This window comes from Ostrea edulis, chromosome 5 (assembly GCF_947568905.1).
Source record: "Ostrea edulis chromosome 5, xbOstEdul1.1, whole genome shotgun sequence".
Taxonomy (NCBI): domain Eukaryota; kingdom Metazoa; phylum Mollusca; class Bivalvia; order Ostreida; family Ostreidae; genus Ostrea; species Ostrea edulis.
The window spans coordinates 72,286,583-72,311,890 of record NC_079168.1 but is presented as its reverse complement, the minus strand read 5'-3'; the positions used below and the strand labels follow the sequence as shown (position 1 = coordinate 72,311,890).

The window sequence follows — 25,308 nt, the reverse complement described above, 5'->3', positions numbered from 1 at the left end:
CACGATAACCCAAGTAGTTTTCATTGTAGTTTTCAAATTTTGTACAGAAATACTTTACAATAAGAGGAAGATACCTATAGATTTTGAAGTCATGTCACTTTGTCTGTCTGTTTGAATGTCATCTTTCTTATTATGACCGTATTTATTTACCACTCATGCTGTCTAAGGGAGATACTTCAATTTGAATTATGATATGCATTGTATTGATATATAGAAAATTTACAAGAAATAACTCTACAACATTGTGTATGTGTATATATTTGTTTTGTTTTTTTTTAAATGTAATTTAAAAATACTTGATGTTACATGTATATTGAATTAAAACGCATCATTCCCAGTCAACAACTTTCGATCGGGATCGGAATACGAAATAAAATTTCTTATATCCGGTTGCAAAGTGAAACTGCTTCATGCTTCAAGTTATTGAATTATGTAGTAATTCCACGTTAAACTTAGAGAACTGTTCCTTTTAATAAAGAAAGTAACAAAATAGACACAAAATGAGTGTACCTTATGCATTACTGTTACCGAGCTTTTGTCGGCGAAAATCTCGAAATGGCGTGTTTCACTGCGCTTGTTGAAGGTAAGGTCCACATTTTCTACGTGAGTATTTTGATATTTGCTTATGAATTTTTTTAGCATACATGGTATGTCTCGGCTAGGAATAGTAGAAACTTTCTCACCTATGTATGTAAAGACATATTACTCTCTTTTTTAAAATGTAGAACACTTTTATTAAATGACAATGTGTTTGAAAACGCTTAGAGCCCCGATGTCAGAATTTCCTTTTCCAAGACATCAATATGTCAAATTCATAATCATTTTCGAAAATTATGTACCATATTTTGTACCAGTTATCCATTTTGAATCCCCTATTACATTGGGATTTTGTTGCACTCTGTTGTGTTTGAGTGGATGTCATGAGTGTGTGTCAAACAGAAGTAATTTAAATTGCATAAGTCTCTCATAAATATGCTTCATGATTCCTTTTTCACAAATTTGGCATTCCAATGTATCTTTATATATTATTAATTCTAACATATGTACCAGCCCCAAACATTGCTATATGAAATACAGATGTCACTTTCCTCTAATAACCCTCGGTGGGGCCCTTGCTGACCGTGTCAGTTTTCTAGTTAGGTTTAGGTTTTTATACAAGTCAATAAACTGTGACATGTAGATTACCATGAATAATTTAGCTATATTGTTGTATTACTATGCTAAAAGTTTTAATTAGTGTAGTATTCTTAATTCTTATTTACAGAGATAAGAAACTTGGATGTAAACTAACAATTCATGCTATTTTTCTATATCCAAGGGCCATAACTAAATGGGAAATTAACAGACCAAAATGAAATTCGAACTTGATCTGTAACTTTTTATGACAAAGCAATCTACCAAATATCAAATCAATATTTGCAACCACAACAAAAAAAGTCCGGAAAACTGATAATTCATGCTATTTTTTCTAAGTCCAAGGGCCATCACTAAGTGAAAAATCAACGGACCGCGATGAAATTCAAACTTGATCTGTAACTTGTTATGACAAAGCCATATATCATATGAATATCTGGAAGCACAACCAAAAAAAGTCTGGAAAACTGAACAGACGGACGTCGTCGGTAGGGGACTAAAAATGTGGGGTAATCGAATTCGTTTTTAAAGAAAAAAATGTCAAAGTTTGTTAAAAACCATCAAAGCAGCAAGTTTTTTTTAAACAAATAACGTTACAAATATTCGCGACGTCATTCAACAACGTCATCCATTTACTTGCATCACTTCAAAGAGAACTCAAAACAACTTTATTGACTCCTGGTTTTGAAGGGAAGTCAAATATGTATGGACAAAATAATCAATTATTTACAAAATACATATCGCAAAATTTCTTAATATAAATAAATGTGTACATATATTGCGCTATATATCTTAACTGTGTTGCGCGGCTAATAATTGAAATTCTTCTCTTCTTTTGCGATCGCATTAACAATGAATAAACTAATATAATAGTATGATTTTATTTTTGAATTCTATTAAGGTTAGATTTTTAATTTCGTGTAGTTTAATCATATCTTAATATTCTAACAACAAATACAACTAAATTTGTATCTATTTAAGGAATGGCTTTAATTCTGGGGCAAGTTATACGAGTATAACCAGGTTATACTCGTATAACTTGCCCCAGAATTAAAGTCATTCCTTATAATTTAATGCAAGAGACAAAGATGCTAACCTTCGTTTATCAAAATGTACATAAACTCGGAAAAATAGAAGTCAACTAAGCCGCGCAATGATTCACTTAGCAACAGCGACACGAAGCATCTAGCTGCGAAGTCGAAGGTCGCCATCTTTTATCTTAGTTCTACGGAGCCTAGCCATTTATCAAAATATTGTATCGAAAGTGAAGTTTATCATGATAGAAAATACATGCAATGCGTATTTCGCTGCCCTTTAGATATAGAGATCGACTTTGAAGTCGCTCATCTCCGACAGATTGAGAAAAATACGGGAACATGCATTGTTTAGGCCTACCCAAAATAAATCTTCAAATATCAGAAAATGCAACAATTTACGGCTTTCAACTTTGTGAAAACTTTTACTAGATGAAAACTTACCCTTGTATACAATGTTGTCGCTAATAGTAAATCTGACACAAGAAACAATGTAAGCAAGTAACAAATAGCGATCCACATGTCAATGTGTCTGACGTTATGTGATAAAATATGACGTATGAATTTTGTTTGCTTTGTTGAAAGACGGATCAAGGAATGAAACAACGCACCCCCTTCCTTTTCCCCAGTGAGAAATGTATTTCAAAATGAACAGGGTAATGCTTACTTGGCAAATCATTAATTCGAATATAATATCTGTGTTTTAATCTATTATTCGACCATACATACAGAGAAAGATGTTTTACAAAAGTGATTTGCGTACAAGTAGATGCTAATATTGACAACGAAAAAACAACATGTGTATCAAACCGAAGTATCTTATTTTGCACGTTGACTTTCTTATTCCATAGAAGGCTGAAAACAGTGCTGCGATGTAAATTTAGAGAGAGAGAAAAAAAATAGTTCCGACATCTGGTTGTCAAGGGGGTGTGTCCCCATACCAAATCAGGTTATACAAAAATAACTTGCGTTCCTCAATAGGCACGTTTCGAGTTCATCCGGAACATCCGGGATTTTTCGCATTTAGCCACGCCGATCACGTGACATGAACAAAATGTTCAGCAGAGGTACTTCCGGTTGATATTGTTTACTCTGGTAACAAAATTGTCTTTAACAAAATATGCATTTTGTGGCACGAAAGGTCGCAATTCAGATAATGGAAAGAAAGGGGTGTATATCTACTTTGGATGATGTTAAAGTTCACCCTTTCCCAACTCCGGAAAAAAATATCCACGCAGAGGAAACGATGGCGTCATTTGTTTAGAAAACCACGAGTAGCAGAACAGTGCAGAAAATTAGAGTGATTACTACATTCCGTAAAAGCTGATCCAACACAGAAGCATCCCTGTTCTAGCCATTTCACCATATGAAAGGCGAAGATAACAAACAGTGATCCAAGTTTTAAGAAAACCAAGAGGTTTGTACTGCCCTTTACAAATAGATACTGCGCGACATTAAAATAGGCCTAGTTGATACCCTTATCCACATATATTTGAGCAATGTATGCATTTTACAATGGTGATCATGTGGCACTAAATCGATAGTAGATTATCATATATCAGAGAATTTACACTTCGAACTCATGGTTTAGGCTCATAGGAAATTTCGGGGGGGGGGGGGGGGGCATATAATTATAATATTGGGGGATCTATTTTTACAAATCTAGATTAGGATTTGCAATAATCATTTATCTAAGCTCCATACAGATAGTTCATTTACTTCCAAATATCAATTCATATCAAAGAACTCTCATTTATCTTTGCTCCAACTTTACCAAGCAGTGTGCTTTGTATACATCAGAAATTACATGTACATGTATGTACACTTCCACTCATATTTATGTGCTCTCCCACTTCTCATTTAGTAAGAAAAATGAGCATGATTTTCTTTCTTCATAATCTATTCAACATATATACACAGGTTGATAACAATGACTGTACTCTGTATGTTGACTGGAATTATTGACTGGTATGCAGTAAAACAGCTGAAGGAAAGTTCAACTATTAATTCATTTCAGCCTGGTAAGAATCAATATCCTTTTGTGTATTATACACCTGCAATTCTTTTCTTTTACTGCTTCAAATCTTGTGTATTTGAAATTTCAATTCTGAGATTTTGGTATTATTATAGATAGTCTGGCAGTATTATAAGTAATCTGGCAGTAATGGCATGACATCATGAGAGCTAATCAACATGGTTAATGATGTATAGAGACACTGTCTGAAGACCTCGAGGGAAAGGCAAAGAAACTGGATGATCCACTTCCTATATCCCTGTAAAAAAGAGGAAGGATGCCATAACATTGACGATAAATTATTGTCAATTCAAGAAGCAAAGTTGTGAAAATGCAAAAATGATAATTAATGTATTTGTTAGAAAAATATCGTTAACTGCATAATTTATATATTTCTTGAACTTATTCAGGAATACATCAGATGTAGTCATTCATATTAAAACTGAATCTATGAATTTTCATCGATAACTTTTATCAATAAAGTTTACTATATTTATTTTACATGTATCTAATTTTCCTAATACATTGTACTCATGGGAGTTTGCTTGCATTCAATGTTCTGACATGAATCCGAAAATGTGCATATTTCATCACAAGAGCCCACCTGGGCACTAAGCATGTGTCATGTATAAAGCAGACTCAAACAAGATCTACCAACTTAATATTTGAATGAACACAAATGGTCTTAGATACTCTTTTTTTTCTTCTCTGCAATATATGGCATTAAACAGCATTCATTTTTTTTTTTCAATTTTGTTAATATATACAAGTCAATTAACTTTTCCCAAACTTTTGATGCATATAATGGATTTTCTCTGTACTGCTACGTCTATGTGCACAGAATGGAAATGATGTCACTAACAGGAATATACCTTAATCATGAACAGATATATTTTGTTCAATGATAACAATTTGAGCAATGATCACAAATACTCATGACATTGGAATTATGAAAACTCATTGAAATGCATGTATCTACTAGAGTTACTTTCATACTAAAAATTCTTCTTATTAAATAAGTCACTTATAAATGAAAGACTTGTGGCGCAAGTATTACTTGATAAATAATAATTTTCAAATATCAATGTTTAAATTAGGGGGGGGGGGGATATCATTTATAACTTAGTAGATATGATTAAATTATTCTCACCCATATAACATTTTTCTTTTATCTTGGTCATTTTTGCTCGCATATATCGCCTTCAGTTGTGTCTTTGATGAGTATGATGATCATTTATGTAGAAATATTCCATACCTTTGACATAATCAGCATGGTCAGTCATTCACAGATGATACCACTGTCCTGTCCATAGTTTAATAGCAAACCATTCAGACCAAAGCAGGTCATATATGTACACTATCACATCACCTGCAAGATATATACATGTATCTGGTTTTACAAGCATGCATGTATAGAACAAAATATTTTAAGTTCAAAATTGCTTCACTTATTTTGTGAAATCTTTAGGTACATGAACAGGTCCAGTACAATCTCTAAATTAAGCTATAGAGCTTGATTTAGCTATTTCAAATCTTTTATGAAATTAACTTTGAAAAGTGTAAAAATCCAATTTCAGTGAATGATAAAATTCCACCCATGTACATGTTGTACTTGCAAAAAAAAAATTAAATAATATATTATAAACTACATTCCTCAGAAATATAATTTTGATTCACAAATGTCTTACTACACCTTAGAAAGAGTTTCTCAAATCAGCATGAAATGATTTAATTATGAATGAGGATCAACAAAATAATGGATATTAGGCAATTCAAGTTTACATAGCGTAATATCTGTGGAAACGAGGGGGTTATTTATATTTGGTTTCTTTTACATCATATATGAAAACAAATTTTTTTTAAAATATAAAATTGTTACAGAAAATCAAAATCAGTCAAATTCAAAAAGCTTTCCACAAATTATGACATTGTTAAATTTGTTTTAGAAAAAACAAAACAAAAAAGCTGTCCGGGTCTAGTTTTGCACTCAGAAAAATGCAGCGAAATATTTGTGAGACTTTACACCCGCACTAGGAATGAACGAATACATTGTATAAATTGCCCAACCCCTCATTTCCACAGAAGTCAGTACTGGGCACGATGTCGACTTTATGAATCACTTTAAGACATCGTGTTTTGTTTAATCATATACAACGTTCTACAAAAAATAGTAACTATTTTGATTTACCTATTTGGTAGGTTTCACCGAGTCTAATACGTTCTTTTCATGTCCCACTATGGCTACTACTGTACTAATAGGGGCTAGGGTTCCTAGACGGGCCTTCTGCATAGATCTGCAAGTTACACTGCAGCATCATCGTCTTGTCTAAGTCTTTCGTTGAATTTGACCAATGGTAGCTTATCAAACGTTGACAAACAAATACGTACCCCCATACATCCCAAACAAATACATTTAATATGCGAAGTGTTGGTAAACAACGAGAAACCGGAAGTAATCCTGCTGAACATTTTTGAAGCGGCATGACTAAACACAGAATAAAAACCGTGTTACGGAGGAACTCGAAACACGGCTATTGGAGTTTGACCAATCAGAGACAAGGATACAATAAGAATTAAATTATTTTACAATACCACGGGCGAATAAATTTCTTGGTATAGACGCCCGATCGGACGTGATAAAATTTCCGCTAAATAAAATTTGGATGAATCAACTTCATTATTGTACCTGTAACAAAATGCACATACCTCGTCAATTTACTACATTTTACTGCATATTCTACCGTTTATCAAAATTTCAATAAAATATAATGTACTAGAGATGAATTAGGTTCATCGTACTTCATTAGAAGATAGATACATGTAGTAACACATGTAAAAGTATAAAAGTAATTTTTAAAAATGTAGTTATTTTCTCAGGGCAAGTAAGTCTTTGGCAGGGCGAACAACTTTTACAAGCAGTCAGCCCTGCATGTCTAGCTAATTTTACAGCGAGTTTCAAACACACTTTGGGGTGGGCATTTGTGAGCTTCAACTTTGCTAGAATACATGTATTGTTTACTTGCTGTTCCCCAATACCGGCATTCATTTGTAAATATGATCGATTATCTCTCTCTTCCAAATACACGTCAAATTTCGGGGGGGGGGGGGGGGGGGGGATTAAAGTATAGGCAAATTTTGCTCAATTTTTCCAGGGGTTCTGGAAATGTTTTCAGAGTCATTTGCAACAGGACACATTGAAACATTTCATTAGGATATTCCTGTCCAACACTTTTAGTTATTTAATGTTGTCCGATCTTCACGATCTGTATGATGGGGTAGGAATAAAAATATGAACTCGCCATTTTCAAATGTCCGCCAAAAACGCGTCAAATCTCTGAATAAAACTTTCATGAACTGGGGTACTCCCGTCCGATTTTTTTCTGGGTTCTAAAAACGCTTATAAAAGCATTCCTAACATCGCCAGTTGTCTCACCTCCCCAAGTTGTCCGTTGCTAAACGTTATGCAGTAACAGGATGAAACATTACTAGCCGAAATTTTAAAACTGGAAACGAAAGGAAGGCTTAACAACATTAAACAAAGCATGTTCTACTTCGATAACAACTGTTGGTAATATTTGTGATATCGGTAAAGTATTACGTTCTTTATATTCAGTCAATGATCCATGTATACTTCAGTCCCCCTACGCCACAAGATTCTCATCCCCCTATGCCACACGGGGTTTTGAGTTAAATACTCGGCATATCATGATTTTGTGTTGGTTTCTTCAGTCGAATATTGAATCCCCATTCAAAGGAAATGTTTCTGGTAAAAAAAACAAAAAACCTTGGGACTTTATGCAATAGGAATGAAGATTTCTCATTAAATACACCGAAGAATATACCAGGCGCCTACCCTGCTTGTATATTGTCGAAGTGTTTGTGAGTATTTCCAAAGTGTTCTAGACTCCCCAATTGTTAGTGCTAGCTTGTCAGTAACCAGTGTCTTTCGTGTAATACTTTCGGCTTTCTAGATTTATCTTAATTAAACACAATCAGTCTTTGAATACTTCTCGACCAACTTTCTTCGCTTCGAAATCACATCCCCGCGCTACACTGATCACGGTCCCCGCATGTGGCATTGTACACGGTGGGTTGTAGAGAAGAAAAATTTTATTTTGAAAATTGGTACATTTTTGCCCCGCCCACAAGGCCCCTGGGGTGCTGGAGTCTTGTAATTTACATCCCTCTTGTCCCAAAGATGCTTCATACCAATTTTGAAAAGATTTGGAATAGTAGTTATCAAGAAGAACTTTAAAATGATCAATTGTTAATAGACGACAACCATTTGCAATAACAAAGGTGACCTAAAAATTCATACAATTCTAAAGAAAGGTACTCTCAGTGAATAATCTGTTAAATCCCAATTTGTCATTAGGTTTTAGGTCCTTTACGTTTGCCTTGTAAAGAACGGCAAGTTGAATAAAGTGCTAAATAACCCTTCGTGAAAACATATCCTTTCTAACACAAGCAAACAGAAGCGTGACCCTGAACAGCATGTGATTTTAATCATTATATTTACAAGAACAACGAAATCATCTTTAGTGCACATTGGATGACATATAAAGCATCTTTCTGTAACTATGTCTCAACGCAGAGGAAATAAACAGTACAAAAAACAAAGCTTCTCTGCAAAACTTATTAAATCAACTCACAGTCAATACAAAATAAAAGCAGCGGTGGTGTTGTGGTCAAAAGCTGTCCTTGTGGTACATGTACAAGAGAACCGGGTTTATCGCTTGCGTCAAACTCGCTAATTGAAACAACGTCAAAATGACATACAATAGTCAGCGAATCAGAAATTAAACATTTCCAATTAGGCCAGGCAATGCCGCATGTACTGGTCGTGTAGACAACCAATCAGAAATTAAACAAATCCAATGCTACATGTACTGGTCTTGGATTTAATCGTGATCTCAACCAAGCAAACCATGCATCCTCAAAGGAGTTACAAATGGAGTTTTCTAAAAGTTGTATAATAGAAATACTGAAATAATTACACGTAATCATAACTACTTCATGATAACACTATGGTAAAGATTCTGAGAGTATTGCATGGCAATACATAGTCCCCTACCGGTTGCAAAACCAAGTCAATAAACTGTGACATGTAGGTGATCATAAATAATTTAGCTATATTGTATTACTCTGCTAAAAGTTTAAATGAATGTAGTACTCTTATCTACAGAGATAAGAAACTTGGATGTAAACCAACAAGTCATGCTATTTTTCTAAGTCCTAGGGCGATAACTTAACGAAAAATTAAAAAACCCGGGATGAAATTCGAACTTGATCTATAAGTTGTTATGGCAAAGCAAATACCAAATAAATATCTGCAAGCACAGCCAAAAAGAGTCCGGAAAACTGATAATTCATGCTATATTTTTTTTAAGTCTAAGGGCCATAACTTAAAGGGACTGATTCACGATTTCCCCCAAAATTTTGTTTTTCACTTTCAATGATCAAAATCTACTGTGTTTGAAATACATTTATTTCACATGAAAATTAAGGTTATGTATTATCATAGAAGCTCATTTTAGAGAGTTTATTATTTGTTTTGTAAACAAAGATTGCGGTATGCTATTGTTTACAAAATTTTCAAAAGAAATGGATATCAATCTAAGTTTATTATATCTTCACATTTCAAGCATTTTTGGAGTAAAATTTGTCATCTAAAAGTTGAAATTTGTGACTATGCAAAATTAAGATGCATTATAGTACAAAATCAGTATTTCACTTGTTCATTTACATAAAAAGACTTCAGTCTTTGTTAACATAACACATATTTAAGGCTAAAAATTGCTTTTATTCTGGCATTCAGGTCAAAATTTTGGCTGTCAACATTAAATGAGTTATATTTATTAATGTTTAAAATCAAAAATGAAAAATATTTTTTTATCAAAAATCGTAAACCAGTCCCTTTAATGAAAAATCAATGGACCGAGACGAAATTCGAAATTCATCTGTAACTTGTTATGGCAAAGCAATGTACCTATCTGCAAGCACAACCCCCCCAAAATGTCTGGAAAACTGATAATTCATGCTATTTTTCTAAGTCCATTTATTGATTGAATATTGTGTAACGTCCCTCTCGAGAATATTTCACTCATATGGAGACGTCAACACTGTCGGTGAAGAGCTGTAAAATTTAGGCCCATGCTCGGCGCTTATGGCCATTGAGCAGGGAGGGATCTTTATCATGCCACAATCGCTGTGACACGGGACCTCAGTTTTTGCGGTCTCATCCGAAGGACCGCCCCATTTAGTCACCTCTTACGTCAAGCAAGGGGTACTGAGGACCTATTCTAACCCGGATCCCCACGGGATTTCTAAGTCAAAAGGGCCATAACTAAGTGAAAACTCAACGCACTTGGACCAAATTCGAACTTGATCTGTAACTTGTTATGGCAAAGCAATATATCAAATATAAAATAAATATCTACAAGAACAGAGAAAAAATTGTGGAAAACTTAACTGAAGGACGGGGCGCAAACCTAAAGTCCCCTTTGACTTCGTCGGTAGGGGACTAATAATTCCAAGCGCATCCCCCAAACCACTGCTAGTTATCCACACCGTACACATGCAAGGTGAAGATAACAAACAGTGATCAATGCAAGGTGAAGATAACGAACAGTGATCAATCTCATAACTCCTACAAGCAATACAAAATAGATAGTTGGGCAAACACGGACCCCTGGACACACCAGAGGTGGGATCAGGTGCCTAGAGGGAGTAAGCATCCCCTGTTGACCGGTCACACCCGCCGTGAGCCCCATATCCTGATCAGGTAAACGGAGTTATCCGCAGTCAAATCAGTGTGCCAAGAACGGCTTAACAAGACTGTTGAAATCCCTGTACCATCAACTTGTTTGTCAGTAGCTTACCTCGATTTAAAAACTGACTATACCCAGAACAAGCTCTTGCATATCGAATCAGTTGAGATATATAAACACCATATGCAGGTGATAGTGGAATATTGCTACATAAATGTGGGAAGTTGACGCTGGAGAAGCTGAAACCATCCCGTTTGTCATACAGTTGAGTTGTCAGTTTGTCGTTAATGTCTACTTTCAATAAAATATCTAAGTATGAAGCAGAAGTGGACGACTCTGTTCTTTATTTCGAGCTCACAGGGATATATCAAATCGACATATGAATGAAAGCTATCATTGTTAATAGACAAAACGTCATCGATATATCTAAAAGTCGAATTGAAGGTCACAGCGAAAGATTTTTTCTTCTCACGTAGAAGTTTTTGAATAAATTCTGCTTCATATGAATATAAAAACAGGTCAGCTAACAAAGAAGCACAATTCGTGCCCATGGGAATTCCAACAGACTGTTGGAAGACCTGATCATCAAAGACCACGAAGATATTGTCAATGAGGAACTCTAGCATATTTTTTATTTCAACTTCAGAGTACTTGTGCGTGGAATCAGAGTGGTGTTTAACAAAGTAAGTTTTTGAGATGACTGATCACTAGAAATGAATATTTCCGTTTTCCGTTTTTGTTGAAGAAGCAACTGTCTATGATGTCAAAAAGTCTAGTCTTTAATTTATCGTGAGGAATGGTCATGTATCTTGTTTACCATATCCAAACACTTGTACTATTTTTTAAATATGACACTATCATCCTTTTTCATGAATATATTGAATTTGATTGATTGATTGCATATTGTTTAACGTCCCCCTCGAGAATATATCACTCATGTGAAGACGTCACCATTGCCGGTGAAGGGCTGAAAAATTTAGGCCTATGTTCGGGACTTACGGCCTTTGAGCAGCGAGGGATCTTTCTCGTGTCACGTCTGCTGTGACACAGGACCTCGGTTTTTGCGGTCTCATCCGAAGGACCGCCCCATTTAGTCGCCTCTTACGAAAAGGAAGGGTTACCGAGGACCTATTATAACCCGGATCCCCACGGTACTATTGAATATGAAATGATTTTGATATGTAAATTAGACTTCACACTTTTATTATCGGTCTTATAATGAAGTCATGAAATGGACCACAAATGTTTTTTTTTTTAACAGTAGAACTCTTCTATATCTGTTGTCCGATGCCCATATTCTATGACGACGATTTTATCTTTTATGACAATTCAAGGATATTCATCCATTTACGTATCGTAGAGTTTTCTGTCTAAGTAATTAAAAGAGTTACTAGTTTGTTGTTGAAAATATGTTACATTACCTAAAGTCTTTTCATCAGTATGGACACATTCGCAAGCACTTGTGTTTTCAGAACACATCTTGTTTTACAATGCTGCTGAATATTAGAATTTAGCATAGATATGCAAAACGGACAAAAATATTATAAATGTTTAGCCCTTGGGGATAGTGGTTGGTTGATTCTATATTGTTTAACGTCCCTCTCAAGAAACTTTCACTCATATGGAGATGTCACCATTGCTGGTGAAAGGCTGCAAAATTTAGGCCTATGCTCCGCGCTTACGGCCTTTGAGCAGGGATGAATCATTATCGTGCCACTCCTGCTGTGACACGGGGCCTCAAATGTTTCGTCTCTTACATCAAGCAAGGGATGCTGAGGACCTATTCTACCCCGGACGTCTCCATTTGAGTTAAAATTCTTGACTGGCAATCAATATTCTAGCCCGGATCTCCAAGAGGCTATTGATGACCGGTAAGATCCATGGTTCTCCTGTTATTATATTACATGCCATGACGCTAATCCTTTTACATGTAAAACTTATACGGTACCAATTTTGATGCACCAGATGAGTATTTCGACAAATAATGTCTCATCAGTGATGCTCAACCCGAAATACTGGAAATCCGAAATAACAATAAACTTGTAAGAACTAAAAAGAAAAACAAAGTGCCAAAGACTGTCCAGAGACATTTTCCCTGGAAGTTCAAAAGGCCGACATTCTTAGGGGGTGCCATTCGGTGTCATTTGAAGCTAGGTACCTTGTGTTATCATTAAATGTACTATACAGAGATCGTAAAAGTCATTTACAGAAACAAGTGCCTGTGATTCAGAGATATGCATGGGGAAGATAATCCTTAATTTTGATATGAATTTCTAAATTAAATATACATATTTTAAAGCTAGTAACGAAGTACTTAGCTACTGGGTGGTAGAGACCCTCGGGGGCCAACAGTCCACCATGTAGCTTGCTTATAATGTCAGGGGACTAAGTGTAGGTGAGTCGTCTGACAAAATCCTGCGTACATAGAATAAGAGGCCCATGGGCCACATCGCTCACTTGAGTCACCTTGGCTCATATTTAAAGATTTTTCCTACATATTCGCATGTAAAACATTATCACTATTGTTGACCCAACCTACTCTCGTGGGCTATGATTTTTACAAAGTTTAATCTGCAATATGTCATGAAGCTTTCATTTAAATGTGAACTATTCTGGCCAGTGATTTTTAATGATTTTTCCAACATATTTGTATGTAAAATTTTGATCCCTACCCCCGGGGACCATGATTTTTACAAACGTCAATCTGCACTACTTCAGGAAGCTTTTGTGAAAATGTAAAAATTTTTAGTCCAATGGTTCTTGAGAAGTAACTTTTTCAAGATTTTCCCAATTTCTTTGTATGTAAAACTTTGATCCCCTATTGTTGCCTCATCTTACTACGGGGTGGGGGGTGGGGGGGGGGGGCATGATTTCATCAAACTTGAATCTGCACCATTTCGGGAAGCTTTCATGTAAATTTCAGCTCTTTTGGCCCAGTGGTTCTTGAGAAGATTTTTAAATTAGCTCACCCTATTTTTGTGATTAACTCCCCTTCAAAGGGGGCATGGCCCTTCATTTGGACAAACTTGAAAGCTCTTTACCTAAGAATGCTTTTGGCCAAGTTTGGTTATAATTTGCCCAGGGGTTCTGGGGAAGAAGTCGAAAATGTAAAAAGCTTACAGACGACGGCAACAAGCGATCAGAAAAGCTCACTTGAGCTTTCTGCTCAGGTGAGCTAATGATATTATTGCAATTAATGTTATTCCATGTACAAAACAATACCTATAGAGAATGTAATTTACTTGCATATAAAAATATCCAATGACAGCTTATTTTACATTCTCACCAAACATCTGTTTAAGTAGTTTGGCATTCTACATTTGTCTCAATTCACAAATACGGACTTACGTGTTCGATGTCACAGAAAGTAAACATGTACACATGAACACACGTATGGCGTCGCGAATGGTGCTACTGCACGTAGCAATGTATTGATTAATGGTTGTTATGAAAATAGTAGATGTACGTGTCATCGGCTGGAGTAGTTGCTCCTGGGGCACATGTACATCTTTAAGCAAACTTCCGCCAGAGTTCGTTTGCACATAAACCAAACTCTTCCATGCAGGCATTGTGGGATAGAGAATTCCTCCGAACTACTTTTTATAAAGATGGTGATGGGGTCATCAGAAAGAAATGGCATCATCCGAAACATGATACTTTTTTACATGACCAGTTGCTAGTAGGCTCACAATGTCTCTACGAAGGCACGAATTGCAGCGACTATATCCTACTTTCATTCATATTTGATTCTCAATCTCTGTTTCGCACATGTTATGTCTGAATCCATGTTTTTCTTGAAGTGAAATGAGAAAACTTATACATTTTTATAACATTTACTTTAATGTTTAATTACACTTTTATCTCTATATATATACTATGTCGATTTGATATATCCCTGTGAGCTCGAAATAAAGGACACCACAGAGTCGTCCACTTCTGCTTCATACTTAGATATTTTATTGAAAGTAGACATTAACGGCAAACTAACAACTCAACTGGATGACAAACGGGATGATTTCAGCTTCTCCATTGTCAACTTCCCACATTTATGTAGCAATATTCCATTATCACCTGCATATGGTGTTTATATATCTCAACTGATTCGATATGCAAGAGCTTGTTCTGGGTATAGTCAGTTTTTAAATCGAGGTAAGCTACTGACAAACAAGTTGATGGTACAGGGATTTCAACAGTCTCGATTGAAGTCAGCATTTCGCAAATTCTATGGTCGTTATAACGATCTAGTTCGTCAATACAACCTCGCATTGGGTCAAATGCGGTCTGACGTGTTTCATACCGATTCTTAAGCCGTTCTTGGCACACTGATTTTGACTGCGGATCTCATCTCCGACACACAGAGTTCTATTCCGTACAACCTAGCTAGGATATGCGCCATAGTCCGTGATGTACAAACAAGAGAAGAGCGTTTACATCAACTTGAAATTTACTTGAAAGAACAACATTACCCTACAATCATCATTAAAGATGGAATAGAGAAAGCAAAGGCGCTTGATAGAGAAGAACTTATCAACCCGCCTCCACAAAACCACGCAGATCTCATATTACCAGTTGTAACCACCCATAACCCCCAAAACCTGCATATGACTCCTGTGGTTCATCATCTTAATAATATTCTGAAATCAGATGAAGAAATGATAAATGTCCTCCGAAATTTCAAATTCGTTTACAGTAAATGACAACCAAGAAATCTCCGTAGAATCCTATGTCCATCCAAATTTCATAGAAAATCCGATTTCCGAGTCAACAGATGCAAAGATGCCCGGTGTGGAACTTAACAGATGCAAAGATCCCCGGTGTAGAACTTAACAGATACAAAGATCCCCGATGTGGAACTTAACAGATGCAAAGATTCCCGGTGTGGAACTTAACAGATACAAAGATCCCCGATGTGGAACTTAACAGATGCAAAGATTCCCGGTGTGGAACTTAACAGATCCAATGATCCCCGATGTGGAACTTGTTTATATATAAAGTAGGGACAAACTTTCAATTTCAACGAAAAAGAATTTACCGTAAATGCTGATATGTCTTGTGGCTCTAAGAATTTAATATATGTTATAACATGTAGTGGATGTGGACAAATCTACAGCGCCGCCTCAAAAGTATTCGCGGAAAAACGGTGTTTTTCAACATGGCACGAACGTCGAAAGAAAATAGCACTGAAATCAGACAAGTGGTTGTTGATTTAAAATGGGAGGGACACGGAAATTGTGACACTGAAAAATTGTTGAATATATCTGAGTCAACAATTCGATCTATGTGGCAGAAGTTTTGCATCAAGGGAAATGTGGAAAATTTCCCCGTTCCGGGAGACCTCGAAAAGTTACCAAACGAGCGGACTTTTGCGCCTAGTAAAAAGAAACCGTGGAAGACAATTGCGGGACATAACGAATAATTTCAACGATGGAGGTGCAGTAAATGTCCATCACAAGACTGTCCAAAGGATTTTACACAGGAACAAGGTTTTTAGGCGAGTTGTGAGGAAGAAAATGGTCAGGGAGGTAAACAGAAAAAAGCGACTTTCATGGTGTCTTGCGAGGAGAAAATGGTCAGTTCAAAATGAATGGAAGCAAGTTATATTCAGTGATGAATCACAGATTGTGATAGGACAGAATAATCGTGTGTATGTGTGGCTGTCTGCAAATGAAGCTTACCGTCCGGAATACATGTGTCCCTCATTTCAGAAGCGAGTGACTGTAATGATATGGGGTTGCATATCTTGGCTTGGTGTTGGAACTTTATGTAAAGTAAACGGGAATATAAATGCTGTAAGTTATCAAGAAATTCTCGAAAACAATCTTTGGCCCGTTTGTTTACAACGTCCGCCATTTTGTTTTTCCGCGAATACTTTTGAGGCAGCGCTGTATATCGGAGAGACAGGAACAAATATTATAGCCAGAATTCGTGTACATAAGCAACACATACAAGTACCGGAATATCGTAAAATAAAGTATTAAAAAAACCTGAGTGAACATTACGACATGTGTGGAAATAGACATTTGAGCGTTTTTCCTATTTACAAACTTTTCACGGACAATATAGTGGAAAGGAGAGAAAAATATTTCATTTGATCATGTAGACCTACACTTAACGTAGGTCGCGGGTTTACAGGCCTTTTTTCCCCACCTGAAAATGTGACCGATGTATCTTGACATTGTATATACTCTACTATGTGAAAATTGTTTTTCATTCAACAGCACAGTATTTTAGTACGTCTTCAACATACCATTGGTTTAACGGTAGCGACACTGTTTTCCATTGAATTATATAGAAAATAATAGTGATTGACGTTATTCATTGCATAATTCAACTTAAAATAGACAGAATTTGGTGCTGTTCATCTTGATAATATTAATATCAAAGCGAAACAAAAATAATTTGAAAAATATTTATGAAAACAAGCATTCTGAGAGTATTGCATGGCAATACATAGTCCCCTACCGGTTGCAAAAATTACTGTACCACAATAATATTCAAAGTTCATTATGTAGGTTATGGTATAAGGGAAAATTGGGGAACCAGGATAGGAATGGTTGGAAATCAACTATTACTCGAGTAGAAACTAGGCCAAGAAAAAAGACAAATTTATAATTAGGGCCCCGCATTAAATGCGGGAAGCCTTATAGTAATCACATTGTCCGTCTGTCCGTCCGTCAACACTTTCTTTGTGACACGATAACTCAAACAGTTTTTTTCGTACAGTTTTCAAATTTTGTACAGACATAATGTACAATAAGGGGAAGAAGCCTATAGATTTTGGGGTCATTTCACTTCGTCTGTCTGTCTGTATGGCATGATCTTTGTTATTATGAACACTTTCTTTGTGACACAATAACTCAAACAGTTTTCATTGTACAGTTTTCAAATTTTGTACAGAAATACTTTACAATAAGAGGAAGACACCTATAGATTTTAGGGTCATGTCACTTTGTCTGTCTGTCTGTATGCGTGTCATTATCTTTGTTATTATGAGCACTTTCTTCGTAACACGATAACCCAAGTAGTTTTCATTGTACAGTTTTCAAATTTTGTACAGAAATACTTTACAATAAGAGGAAGATACCTATAGATTTTGAAGTCATGTCACTTTGTCTGTCTGTTTGAATGTCATCATCTTTCTTATTATGACCGTATTTATTTACCACTGTCTAAGGAAGATAATTCAATTTGAATTATGATATGCATTGTATTGATATATAGAAAATTTACAAGAAATAACTCTACAACATTGTGTATGTGTATATATTTGTTGTTTTATTTTTAAAATGTGATTTAAAAATACTTGATGTTACATGTATATTGAATTAAAACGCATCATTCCCAGTCAACAACTTTCGATTGGGATCGGAATACGAAATAAAATTTCTTATATCCGGTTGCAAAGTGAAACTGCTTCATGCTTCAAGTTATTGAATTATGTAGTAATTCCACGTTAAACTTAGAGAACTGTTCCTTTTAATAAAGAAAGTAACAAAATAGACACAAAATGAGTGTACCTTATCCATTACTGTTACCGAGCTTTCGTCGGCGAAAATCTCGAAATGGCGTGTTTCACTGCGCTTGTTGAAGGTAAGGTCCATATTTTCTACGTGAGTATTTTGATATTTGCTTATGAATTTTTTTTAGCATACATGGTATGTCTCGGCTAGGAATAGTGGAAACTTTCTCACCTATATATGTAAAGACATATTAATCTCTTTTTAAAAATGTAGAACACTTTTATCAAATGACAATGTGTTTGAAAACACTTAGAGCCCCGATGTCAGAATTTCCTTTTCCAAGACATCAATATGTCAAATTCATAATCCTTTTCGAAAAGTATGTACCATATTTTGTACCAGTTATCCATTTTGAATCGCCTATTACATTGGGATTTTGTTGCACTCTGTTGTGTTTGAGTGGATGTCATGAGTGTGTGTCAAACAGAAGTAATTTAAATTGCACAAGTCTCTCATAAATATGCTTCATGATTCCTTTTTCACAAACTTGGCATTCCAATGTATCTTTATATATTATTAATTCTAACATATATACCAGCCCCAAACATTGCTATATCAAATACAGATGTCACTTTCCTCTAATAACCCTCGGTGGGGCCCTTGCTGACCGTGTCAGTTTTCTAGTTAGGTTTAGGTTTTTATACAAGTCAATAAACTGTGACATGTAGATTACCATGAATAATTTAGCTATATTGTTGTATTACTATGCTAAAAGTTTTAATGAGTGTAGTATTCTTAATTCTTATTTATAGAGATAAGAAACTTGGATGTAAACTAACAATTCATGCTATTTTTCTATATCCAAGGGCCATAACTTAATGGAAAATTAACAGACCAAAATGAAATTCGAACTTGATCTGTAACTTGTTATGACAAAGCAATCTACCAAATATCAAATGAATATCTGCAACCACAACCAAAAAAGTCTGGAAAACTGATAATAAGTCCAAGGGCCATCACTAAGTGAAAAATCAACGGACCGCGATGAAATTCAAACTTGATCTGTAACTTGTTATGACAAAGCCATATATCATATGAATATCTGGAAGCTCAACCAAAAAAAGTCTGGAAAACTGGACAGACAGACGGAGCGCAAACCTAAAGTCCCCTCGACTTCGTCGGTAGGGGACTAAAAAATGTGGGGTAATCGAATTCGTTTTTAAAGAAAAAAATGTCAAAGTTTGTTAAAAACCATCAAAGCAGCAGTTTTTTTTAACCCCTTCTCTACCGTACCGGTCAATTTGACCGGTGGCGTGTAAAAACAGGGCCACGCAAAAGGAGTGCCTCTAAATCTTTGAAACTACGGTCATAAGATATATGATCTATATATCATATTTTTGGAAATTTCCTCTATTTTTTGACTATGTAAAAATCAATAAAGTAAGTAAAGCCATTAAATTAAAAAAAAGATTTAAAGTGAAGGATGGCTTCATCTAAATATGACGAAACGCTTTTTCGCAAGGTCATTTTCCCCCTCGATATGATTTTTTTTTTTAATTTTCCTTATGAATTCAATATTTTTTATATTTTTGAAAAGCATATATTCCCTGCTTTCAGAAAATATAAAAATTATTTTTAATGCCTGGCAAAGTTATAAGAAAATAGCAATTTTTTGCACATGTACGTATTTTTTACGATTTTATTTCTCAATGTTTAAACATATCGGCGTTTTACCTATATTTATATATGGAAATAGGGAAAAGTAAATAAGCCTGTAAAAGTAGAGGAAATTTCCTTTTTGATGGGCCCTTATTCGTGTTATAATTCTCGGTGGTTTTTATATTACGATAAAATGAAATTGGGACATGCTGCGCGGTTTTCTTTAAAATTAGCGACAAAACGTCATCGCTATAAACGCGATCGACGCGCGTCGCACGAAAACTATAAAATTTGTATTGTCCTCTTTTAGTAAATTCAGTACATTTTGATACACTAAAACAATATACAGATAAGTATGAAATAATCAGCCAGGTATTCTCTGCTTTTTTAAAAAAAGCATAAAACCAATATTGGTATATAACAGTTACATAACCTACATGTAACGTCATAAAACACCTATTGAGAATGTTACATCGGCAGAGTAAATTAAAAAAAAAAAAAAAAGAGAGAGATAAAATACTTCAAATTCAGATATAAACGTTATATTTGTTCGGAATAGTAATAATTTTCCCCTGCCAAACAAATAAAACTAAAAAGAAATTCGCATATAGCCTCTAGGCCTATACTTTTATTTTTCCGTGATCGGGATCGCGGGCCCCGCGGGATTTTCTGAAAGTGTGCACGGGGAACACACGTGTTTCGGTTTCAACATTCGTATACGTTGAACTTGCAGAGGAAAAACGGGCAGTACTTTTTGATAACATTTGATAAGGTGCTGTTGCTTAGCAACCAAATATATTTGAATGCAAAAAATTAAATTATTTTAGATTAACAATAAAGATCTTTGTTTTAATATTGCAATATTTATTCTATTTAGTGGAACATAATGGCAAAACGTCATATTATTAAAAAATGATGGATATGTACAATGTATATAAAGTACAAAGTTTCCATTTTATGACCTTTGACCTTAATTCTTTTCAACATATTTTTTGTTAAAAAAACCTTTTAAAATGATTAAGATTTATTTAAAGATTATATTTTTAAAATAATGTGACATTTACTAATCATCATTCAATGTAATTGTGTTTAACTTATGTCAAATGTATGTAGAAAGGCAAATAATGGTCAAGATTGTACTACGAGTGTTGTTACTTAGCAACCAAAAATATTTGTCAATAAAATTGATTAATTTGATTGTGATGCGTTTGTAGTATTTTCAAAGGCACATCAGCTCATACATTTAGATTTTCCTATTTTTGACTCTAATCTAGTGAGAGGGGTCGTAATATATATATTTCACAGAAAAAAAATTGCAAAAATGTGCACATATATGACCTTTGACCCCGTAGATCTCTTTGAGGTCATGGGATACCTTGACAAACTTTATAAGAAATTATTCCCTGTCCAATTCCTAACAAAATTATATGTCATATGCCTATCCCAAATCGTGATACATGCAGATTTTATTCGATGTAAAAATATTGTCATTTAGTCTTTAAAAACCTCTAAAATGTGCCGGTAGAGAAAGTATAGGCAAATTTTGCTCAATTTTTCCAGGGGTTCTGGAAATGTTTTCAGAGTCATTAGCAACAGGACACATTGAAACATTTCATTAGGATATTCCTGTCCAACACTTTTAGTTATTTAATGTTGTCCGATCTTCACGATCTGTATGATGGGGTAGGAATAAAAATATGAACTCGCCATTTTCAAATGTCCGCCAAAAACGCGTCAAATCTCTGAACAAAACTTTCACGAACTGGGGTACTCCCGACCGATTTTTTTCTGGGTTCTAACAACGCTTATAAAAGCATTCTCAACATCGCCAGTTGTCTCACCTTCCCAAGTTGTCCGTTGCTAAACTTGATGCAGTAACAGGATGAAACATTACTAGCCGAAATTTTAAACTGGAAACGAAAGGAAGGCTTAACAACATTAAACAAAGCATGTTCTACTTCGATAATAACTGTTGGTAATATTCATGTGATATCGGTAAAGTATTACGTTCTTTATATTCAGTCAATGATCCATGTATACTTCAGTCCCCCTACGCCACAAGATTCTCATCCCCCTACGCCAAACGGGGTTTTCAGTCAAATACTCGGCATATCATGATTTTGTGTTGGTTACTTCAGTCGAATATTGAGTCCCCATTCAAAGGAAATATTTCTGGTAAAAAAAAACTTGGGACTTTATGCAATAGGAATGAAGATTTCTCATTAAATACACCGAAGAATATACCCGGCGCCTACCCTGCTTTGTATATTGTCGAAGTGTTTGAGTATTTCCAAAGTGTTCTAGACTCCCCAATTGTTAGTGCTAGCTTGTCAGTAACCAGTGTCTTCCGTGTAATACTTTCGGCTTTCTAGATTTATCTTAATTAAACACAATCAGTCTTTGAATACTTGTCGACCTACTTTCTTCGCTTCGAAATCACATCCCCGCGCTACACTGATCACGGTCCCCGCATGTGGCATTGTACACGGTGGGTTGTAGAGAAGAAAAAATTTATTTTGAAAATTGGTACATTTTTGCCCCGCCCACAAGGCCCCTGGGGTGCTGGAGTCTTGCAATTTACATCTCTCTTGTCCCAAAGATGCTTCATACCAATTTTGAAAAGATTTGGAATAGTAGTTATCAAGAAGAACTTTAAAATGATCAATTGTTAATAGACGACAACCATTTGCAATAACAAAGGTGACCTAAAAATTCATACAATTCTAAAGAAAGGTACTCTCAGTGAACAATCTGTTAAATCCCAATTTGTCATTAGGTTTTAGGTCCTTTACGTTTGCCTTGCAAAGAACGGCAAGTTGAATAAAGTGCTAAATAACGCTTCGTGAAAACATATCCTTTCCAACACAAGCAAACAGAAGCGTGACCCTGAACAGCATGTGATTTTAATCATTATATTTACAAGAACAACGAAATCATCTTTAGTGCACATTCGATTATATATAAAGCATTTTTCTGTAACTATGTCTCAACGCAGAGGAAATAAACAGTACAAAAAACAAAGCTTCTCTGCAAAACTTACTAAATCAACTCACAGTCAATACGAAATCAAAGCAGCGGTGGTGTTGTGGTCAAAAGCTGTCCTTGTGGTACAAGAGAACCGGGTTTATCCCCTGCGTCAAACTCGCTAATTGAAACAACGTCAAAATGACATACAATAGTCAGCGAATCAGAAATTAAACATTTCCAATTAGGCCAGGCAATGCCGCATGTACTGGTCGTGTAGACAACCAATCAGAAATTAAACAAATCCAATGCTACATGTACTGGTCTTGGATTTAATCGTGATCTCAACCAAGCAAACCATGCATCCTCAAAGGAGTTACAAATGGAGTTTTCTAAAAGTTGTATAATAGAAATACTGAAATAATTACACGTAATATTATTAATTCCACGTAATTATAACTACTTCATGATAACACTATGGTAAAGATTCTGAGAGTATTGCATGGCAATACATAGTCCCCTACCGGTTGCAAAAATTACTGTACCACAAGAATATTCAAAGTTCATAATGTAGGTTATGGTAAAAGGGAAAATTGGGGAACCAGGATAGGAAATCAACTATCATTCGAGTAGAGACTAGACTAGGAAAAAAAGAGAAATTTATAATTAGGTTTAGGTCTTTAACCAAGTCAATAAAATGTGACATGTAGGTGATCATAAATAATTTAGCTATATTGTACTACTATGCTAGAAGTTTAAATGAGTGTAGTACTCTTATCTACAGAGATAAGAAACTTGGATGTAAACCATCAAGTCATGCTATTTTTCTAAGTCCAAGGGCGATAACTTAACGAAAAATAAAAAAAAACCGGGATGAAATTCGAACTTGATCTATAAATTGTTATGGCAGAGCAATTACCAAATAAATATCTGCAAGCACAGCCAAAAAGAGTCCGGAAAACTGATAATTCATGCTATATTTTTTTAAGTGTAAGGACCATAACTTAAAGGGACTGATTCACGATTTCCCCCAAAATTTTGTTTTTCACTTTTAATGATCAAAATATACTGTCTATTGTGTTTGAAATACATTTATTTCACATGAAAATTAAGGTTATATATTATCATAGAAGCTCGTTTTAGAGAGTTTATTATTTGTTTTGTAAAGAAAGATTGCGGTATGCTATTGTTTACAAAATTTTCAAAAGAAATGGATATCGATCTAAGTTTATTATACCTTCACATTTCAAGCATTTTTGGAGTAAAATTTGTCATCTAAAAGTTGAAATTTGTGACTATGCAAAATTAAGATGCATTATAGTACAAAATCAGTATTTCACTTGTTTGTTTACATAAAAAGACTTGAGTCTTTGTTTACATAACACATATTTAAGGCTAAAATATTGCTTTTATTCTGGCATTCAGAAGGTCAAAATTTTGGCTGTCAACATTAAATGAGTTATATTTCTCAATGTTTAACATCAAAAATGAAAAATATTTTTTATCAAAAATCGTGAACCAGTCCCTTTAATGAAAAATCAATGGACCGAGACGAAATTCGAAATTCATCTGTAACTTGTTATGGCAAAGCAATGTACCTATCTGCAAGCACAACCCCCCAAAAAGTCTGGAAAACTGATAATTCATGCTATTTTTCTAAGTCCATTCATTGATTGAATATTGTGTAACGTCCCTCTTGAGAATATTTCACTCATATGGAGACGTCACCACTGTCGGTGAAGAGCTGTAAAATTTAGGTCTATGCTCGGCGCTTATGGTCATTGAGCAGGGAGGGATCTTTATCATGCCACACCGGCTGTGACACTGGACCTCAGTTTTTGCGGTCTCATCCGAAGGACCGCCCCATTTAGTCACCTCTTACGTCAAGCAAGGGGTACTGAGGTCCTATTCTAACCCGGATCCCCACGGGATTTCTAAGTCAAAAGGGCCATAACTAAGTGAAAACTCAACGGACTGGGACCAAATTCGAACTTGATCAGTAACTTGTTATGGCAAAGCAATGTACCAAATATAAAATAAATATCTACAAGAACAGAAAAAATTGCGGAAAACTGAACTGAAGGACCTAAAGTCCCCTTTGACTTCGTCGGTAGGGGACTAATAATTCCAAGCGCATCCCCAAAACCACTGCTAGTTCATCTTCACAAGTCAAGGGTTATTGGTTCGTTACCTCACACTAACCCTTGACATCAGTCGCTATTTAAAAGTTGGGCTCGAGAAAAAAGATGACGCAATACGCTAAAATTAATCAG

The 25,308-nt window shown here is 35.2% G+C and overlaps 1 long non-coding RNA gene across 1 annotated transcript; it reads right to left on the bottom strand.

Moving 5' to 3' along the window:
* Nucleotides 1-4,316: 4,316 nt before the first annotated feature.
* LOC130054749 (uncharacterized) lies at nucleotides 4,317-6,619 on the bottom strand. Its single transcript, XR_008803061.1, has 3 exons — nucleotides 6,371-6,619; nucleotides 5,438-5,551; nucleotides 4,317-4,441 (listed from the first exon to the last, which is right to left on the bottom strand). It is a non-coding gene; the product is annotated as an uncharacterized LOC130054749 (long non-coding RNA).
* Nucleotides 6,620-25,308: the final 18,689 nt, after the last annotated feature.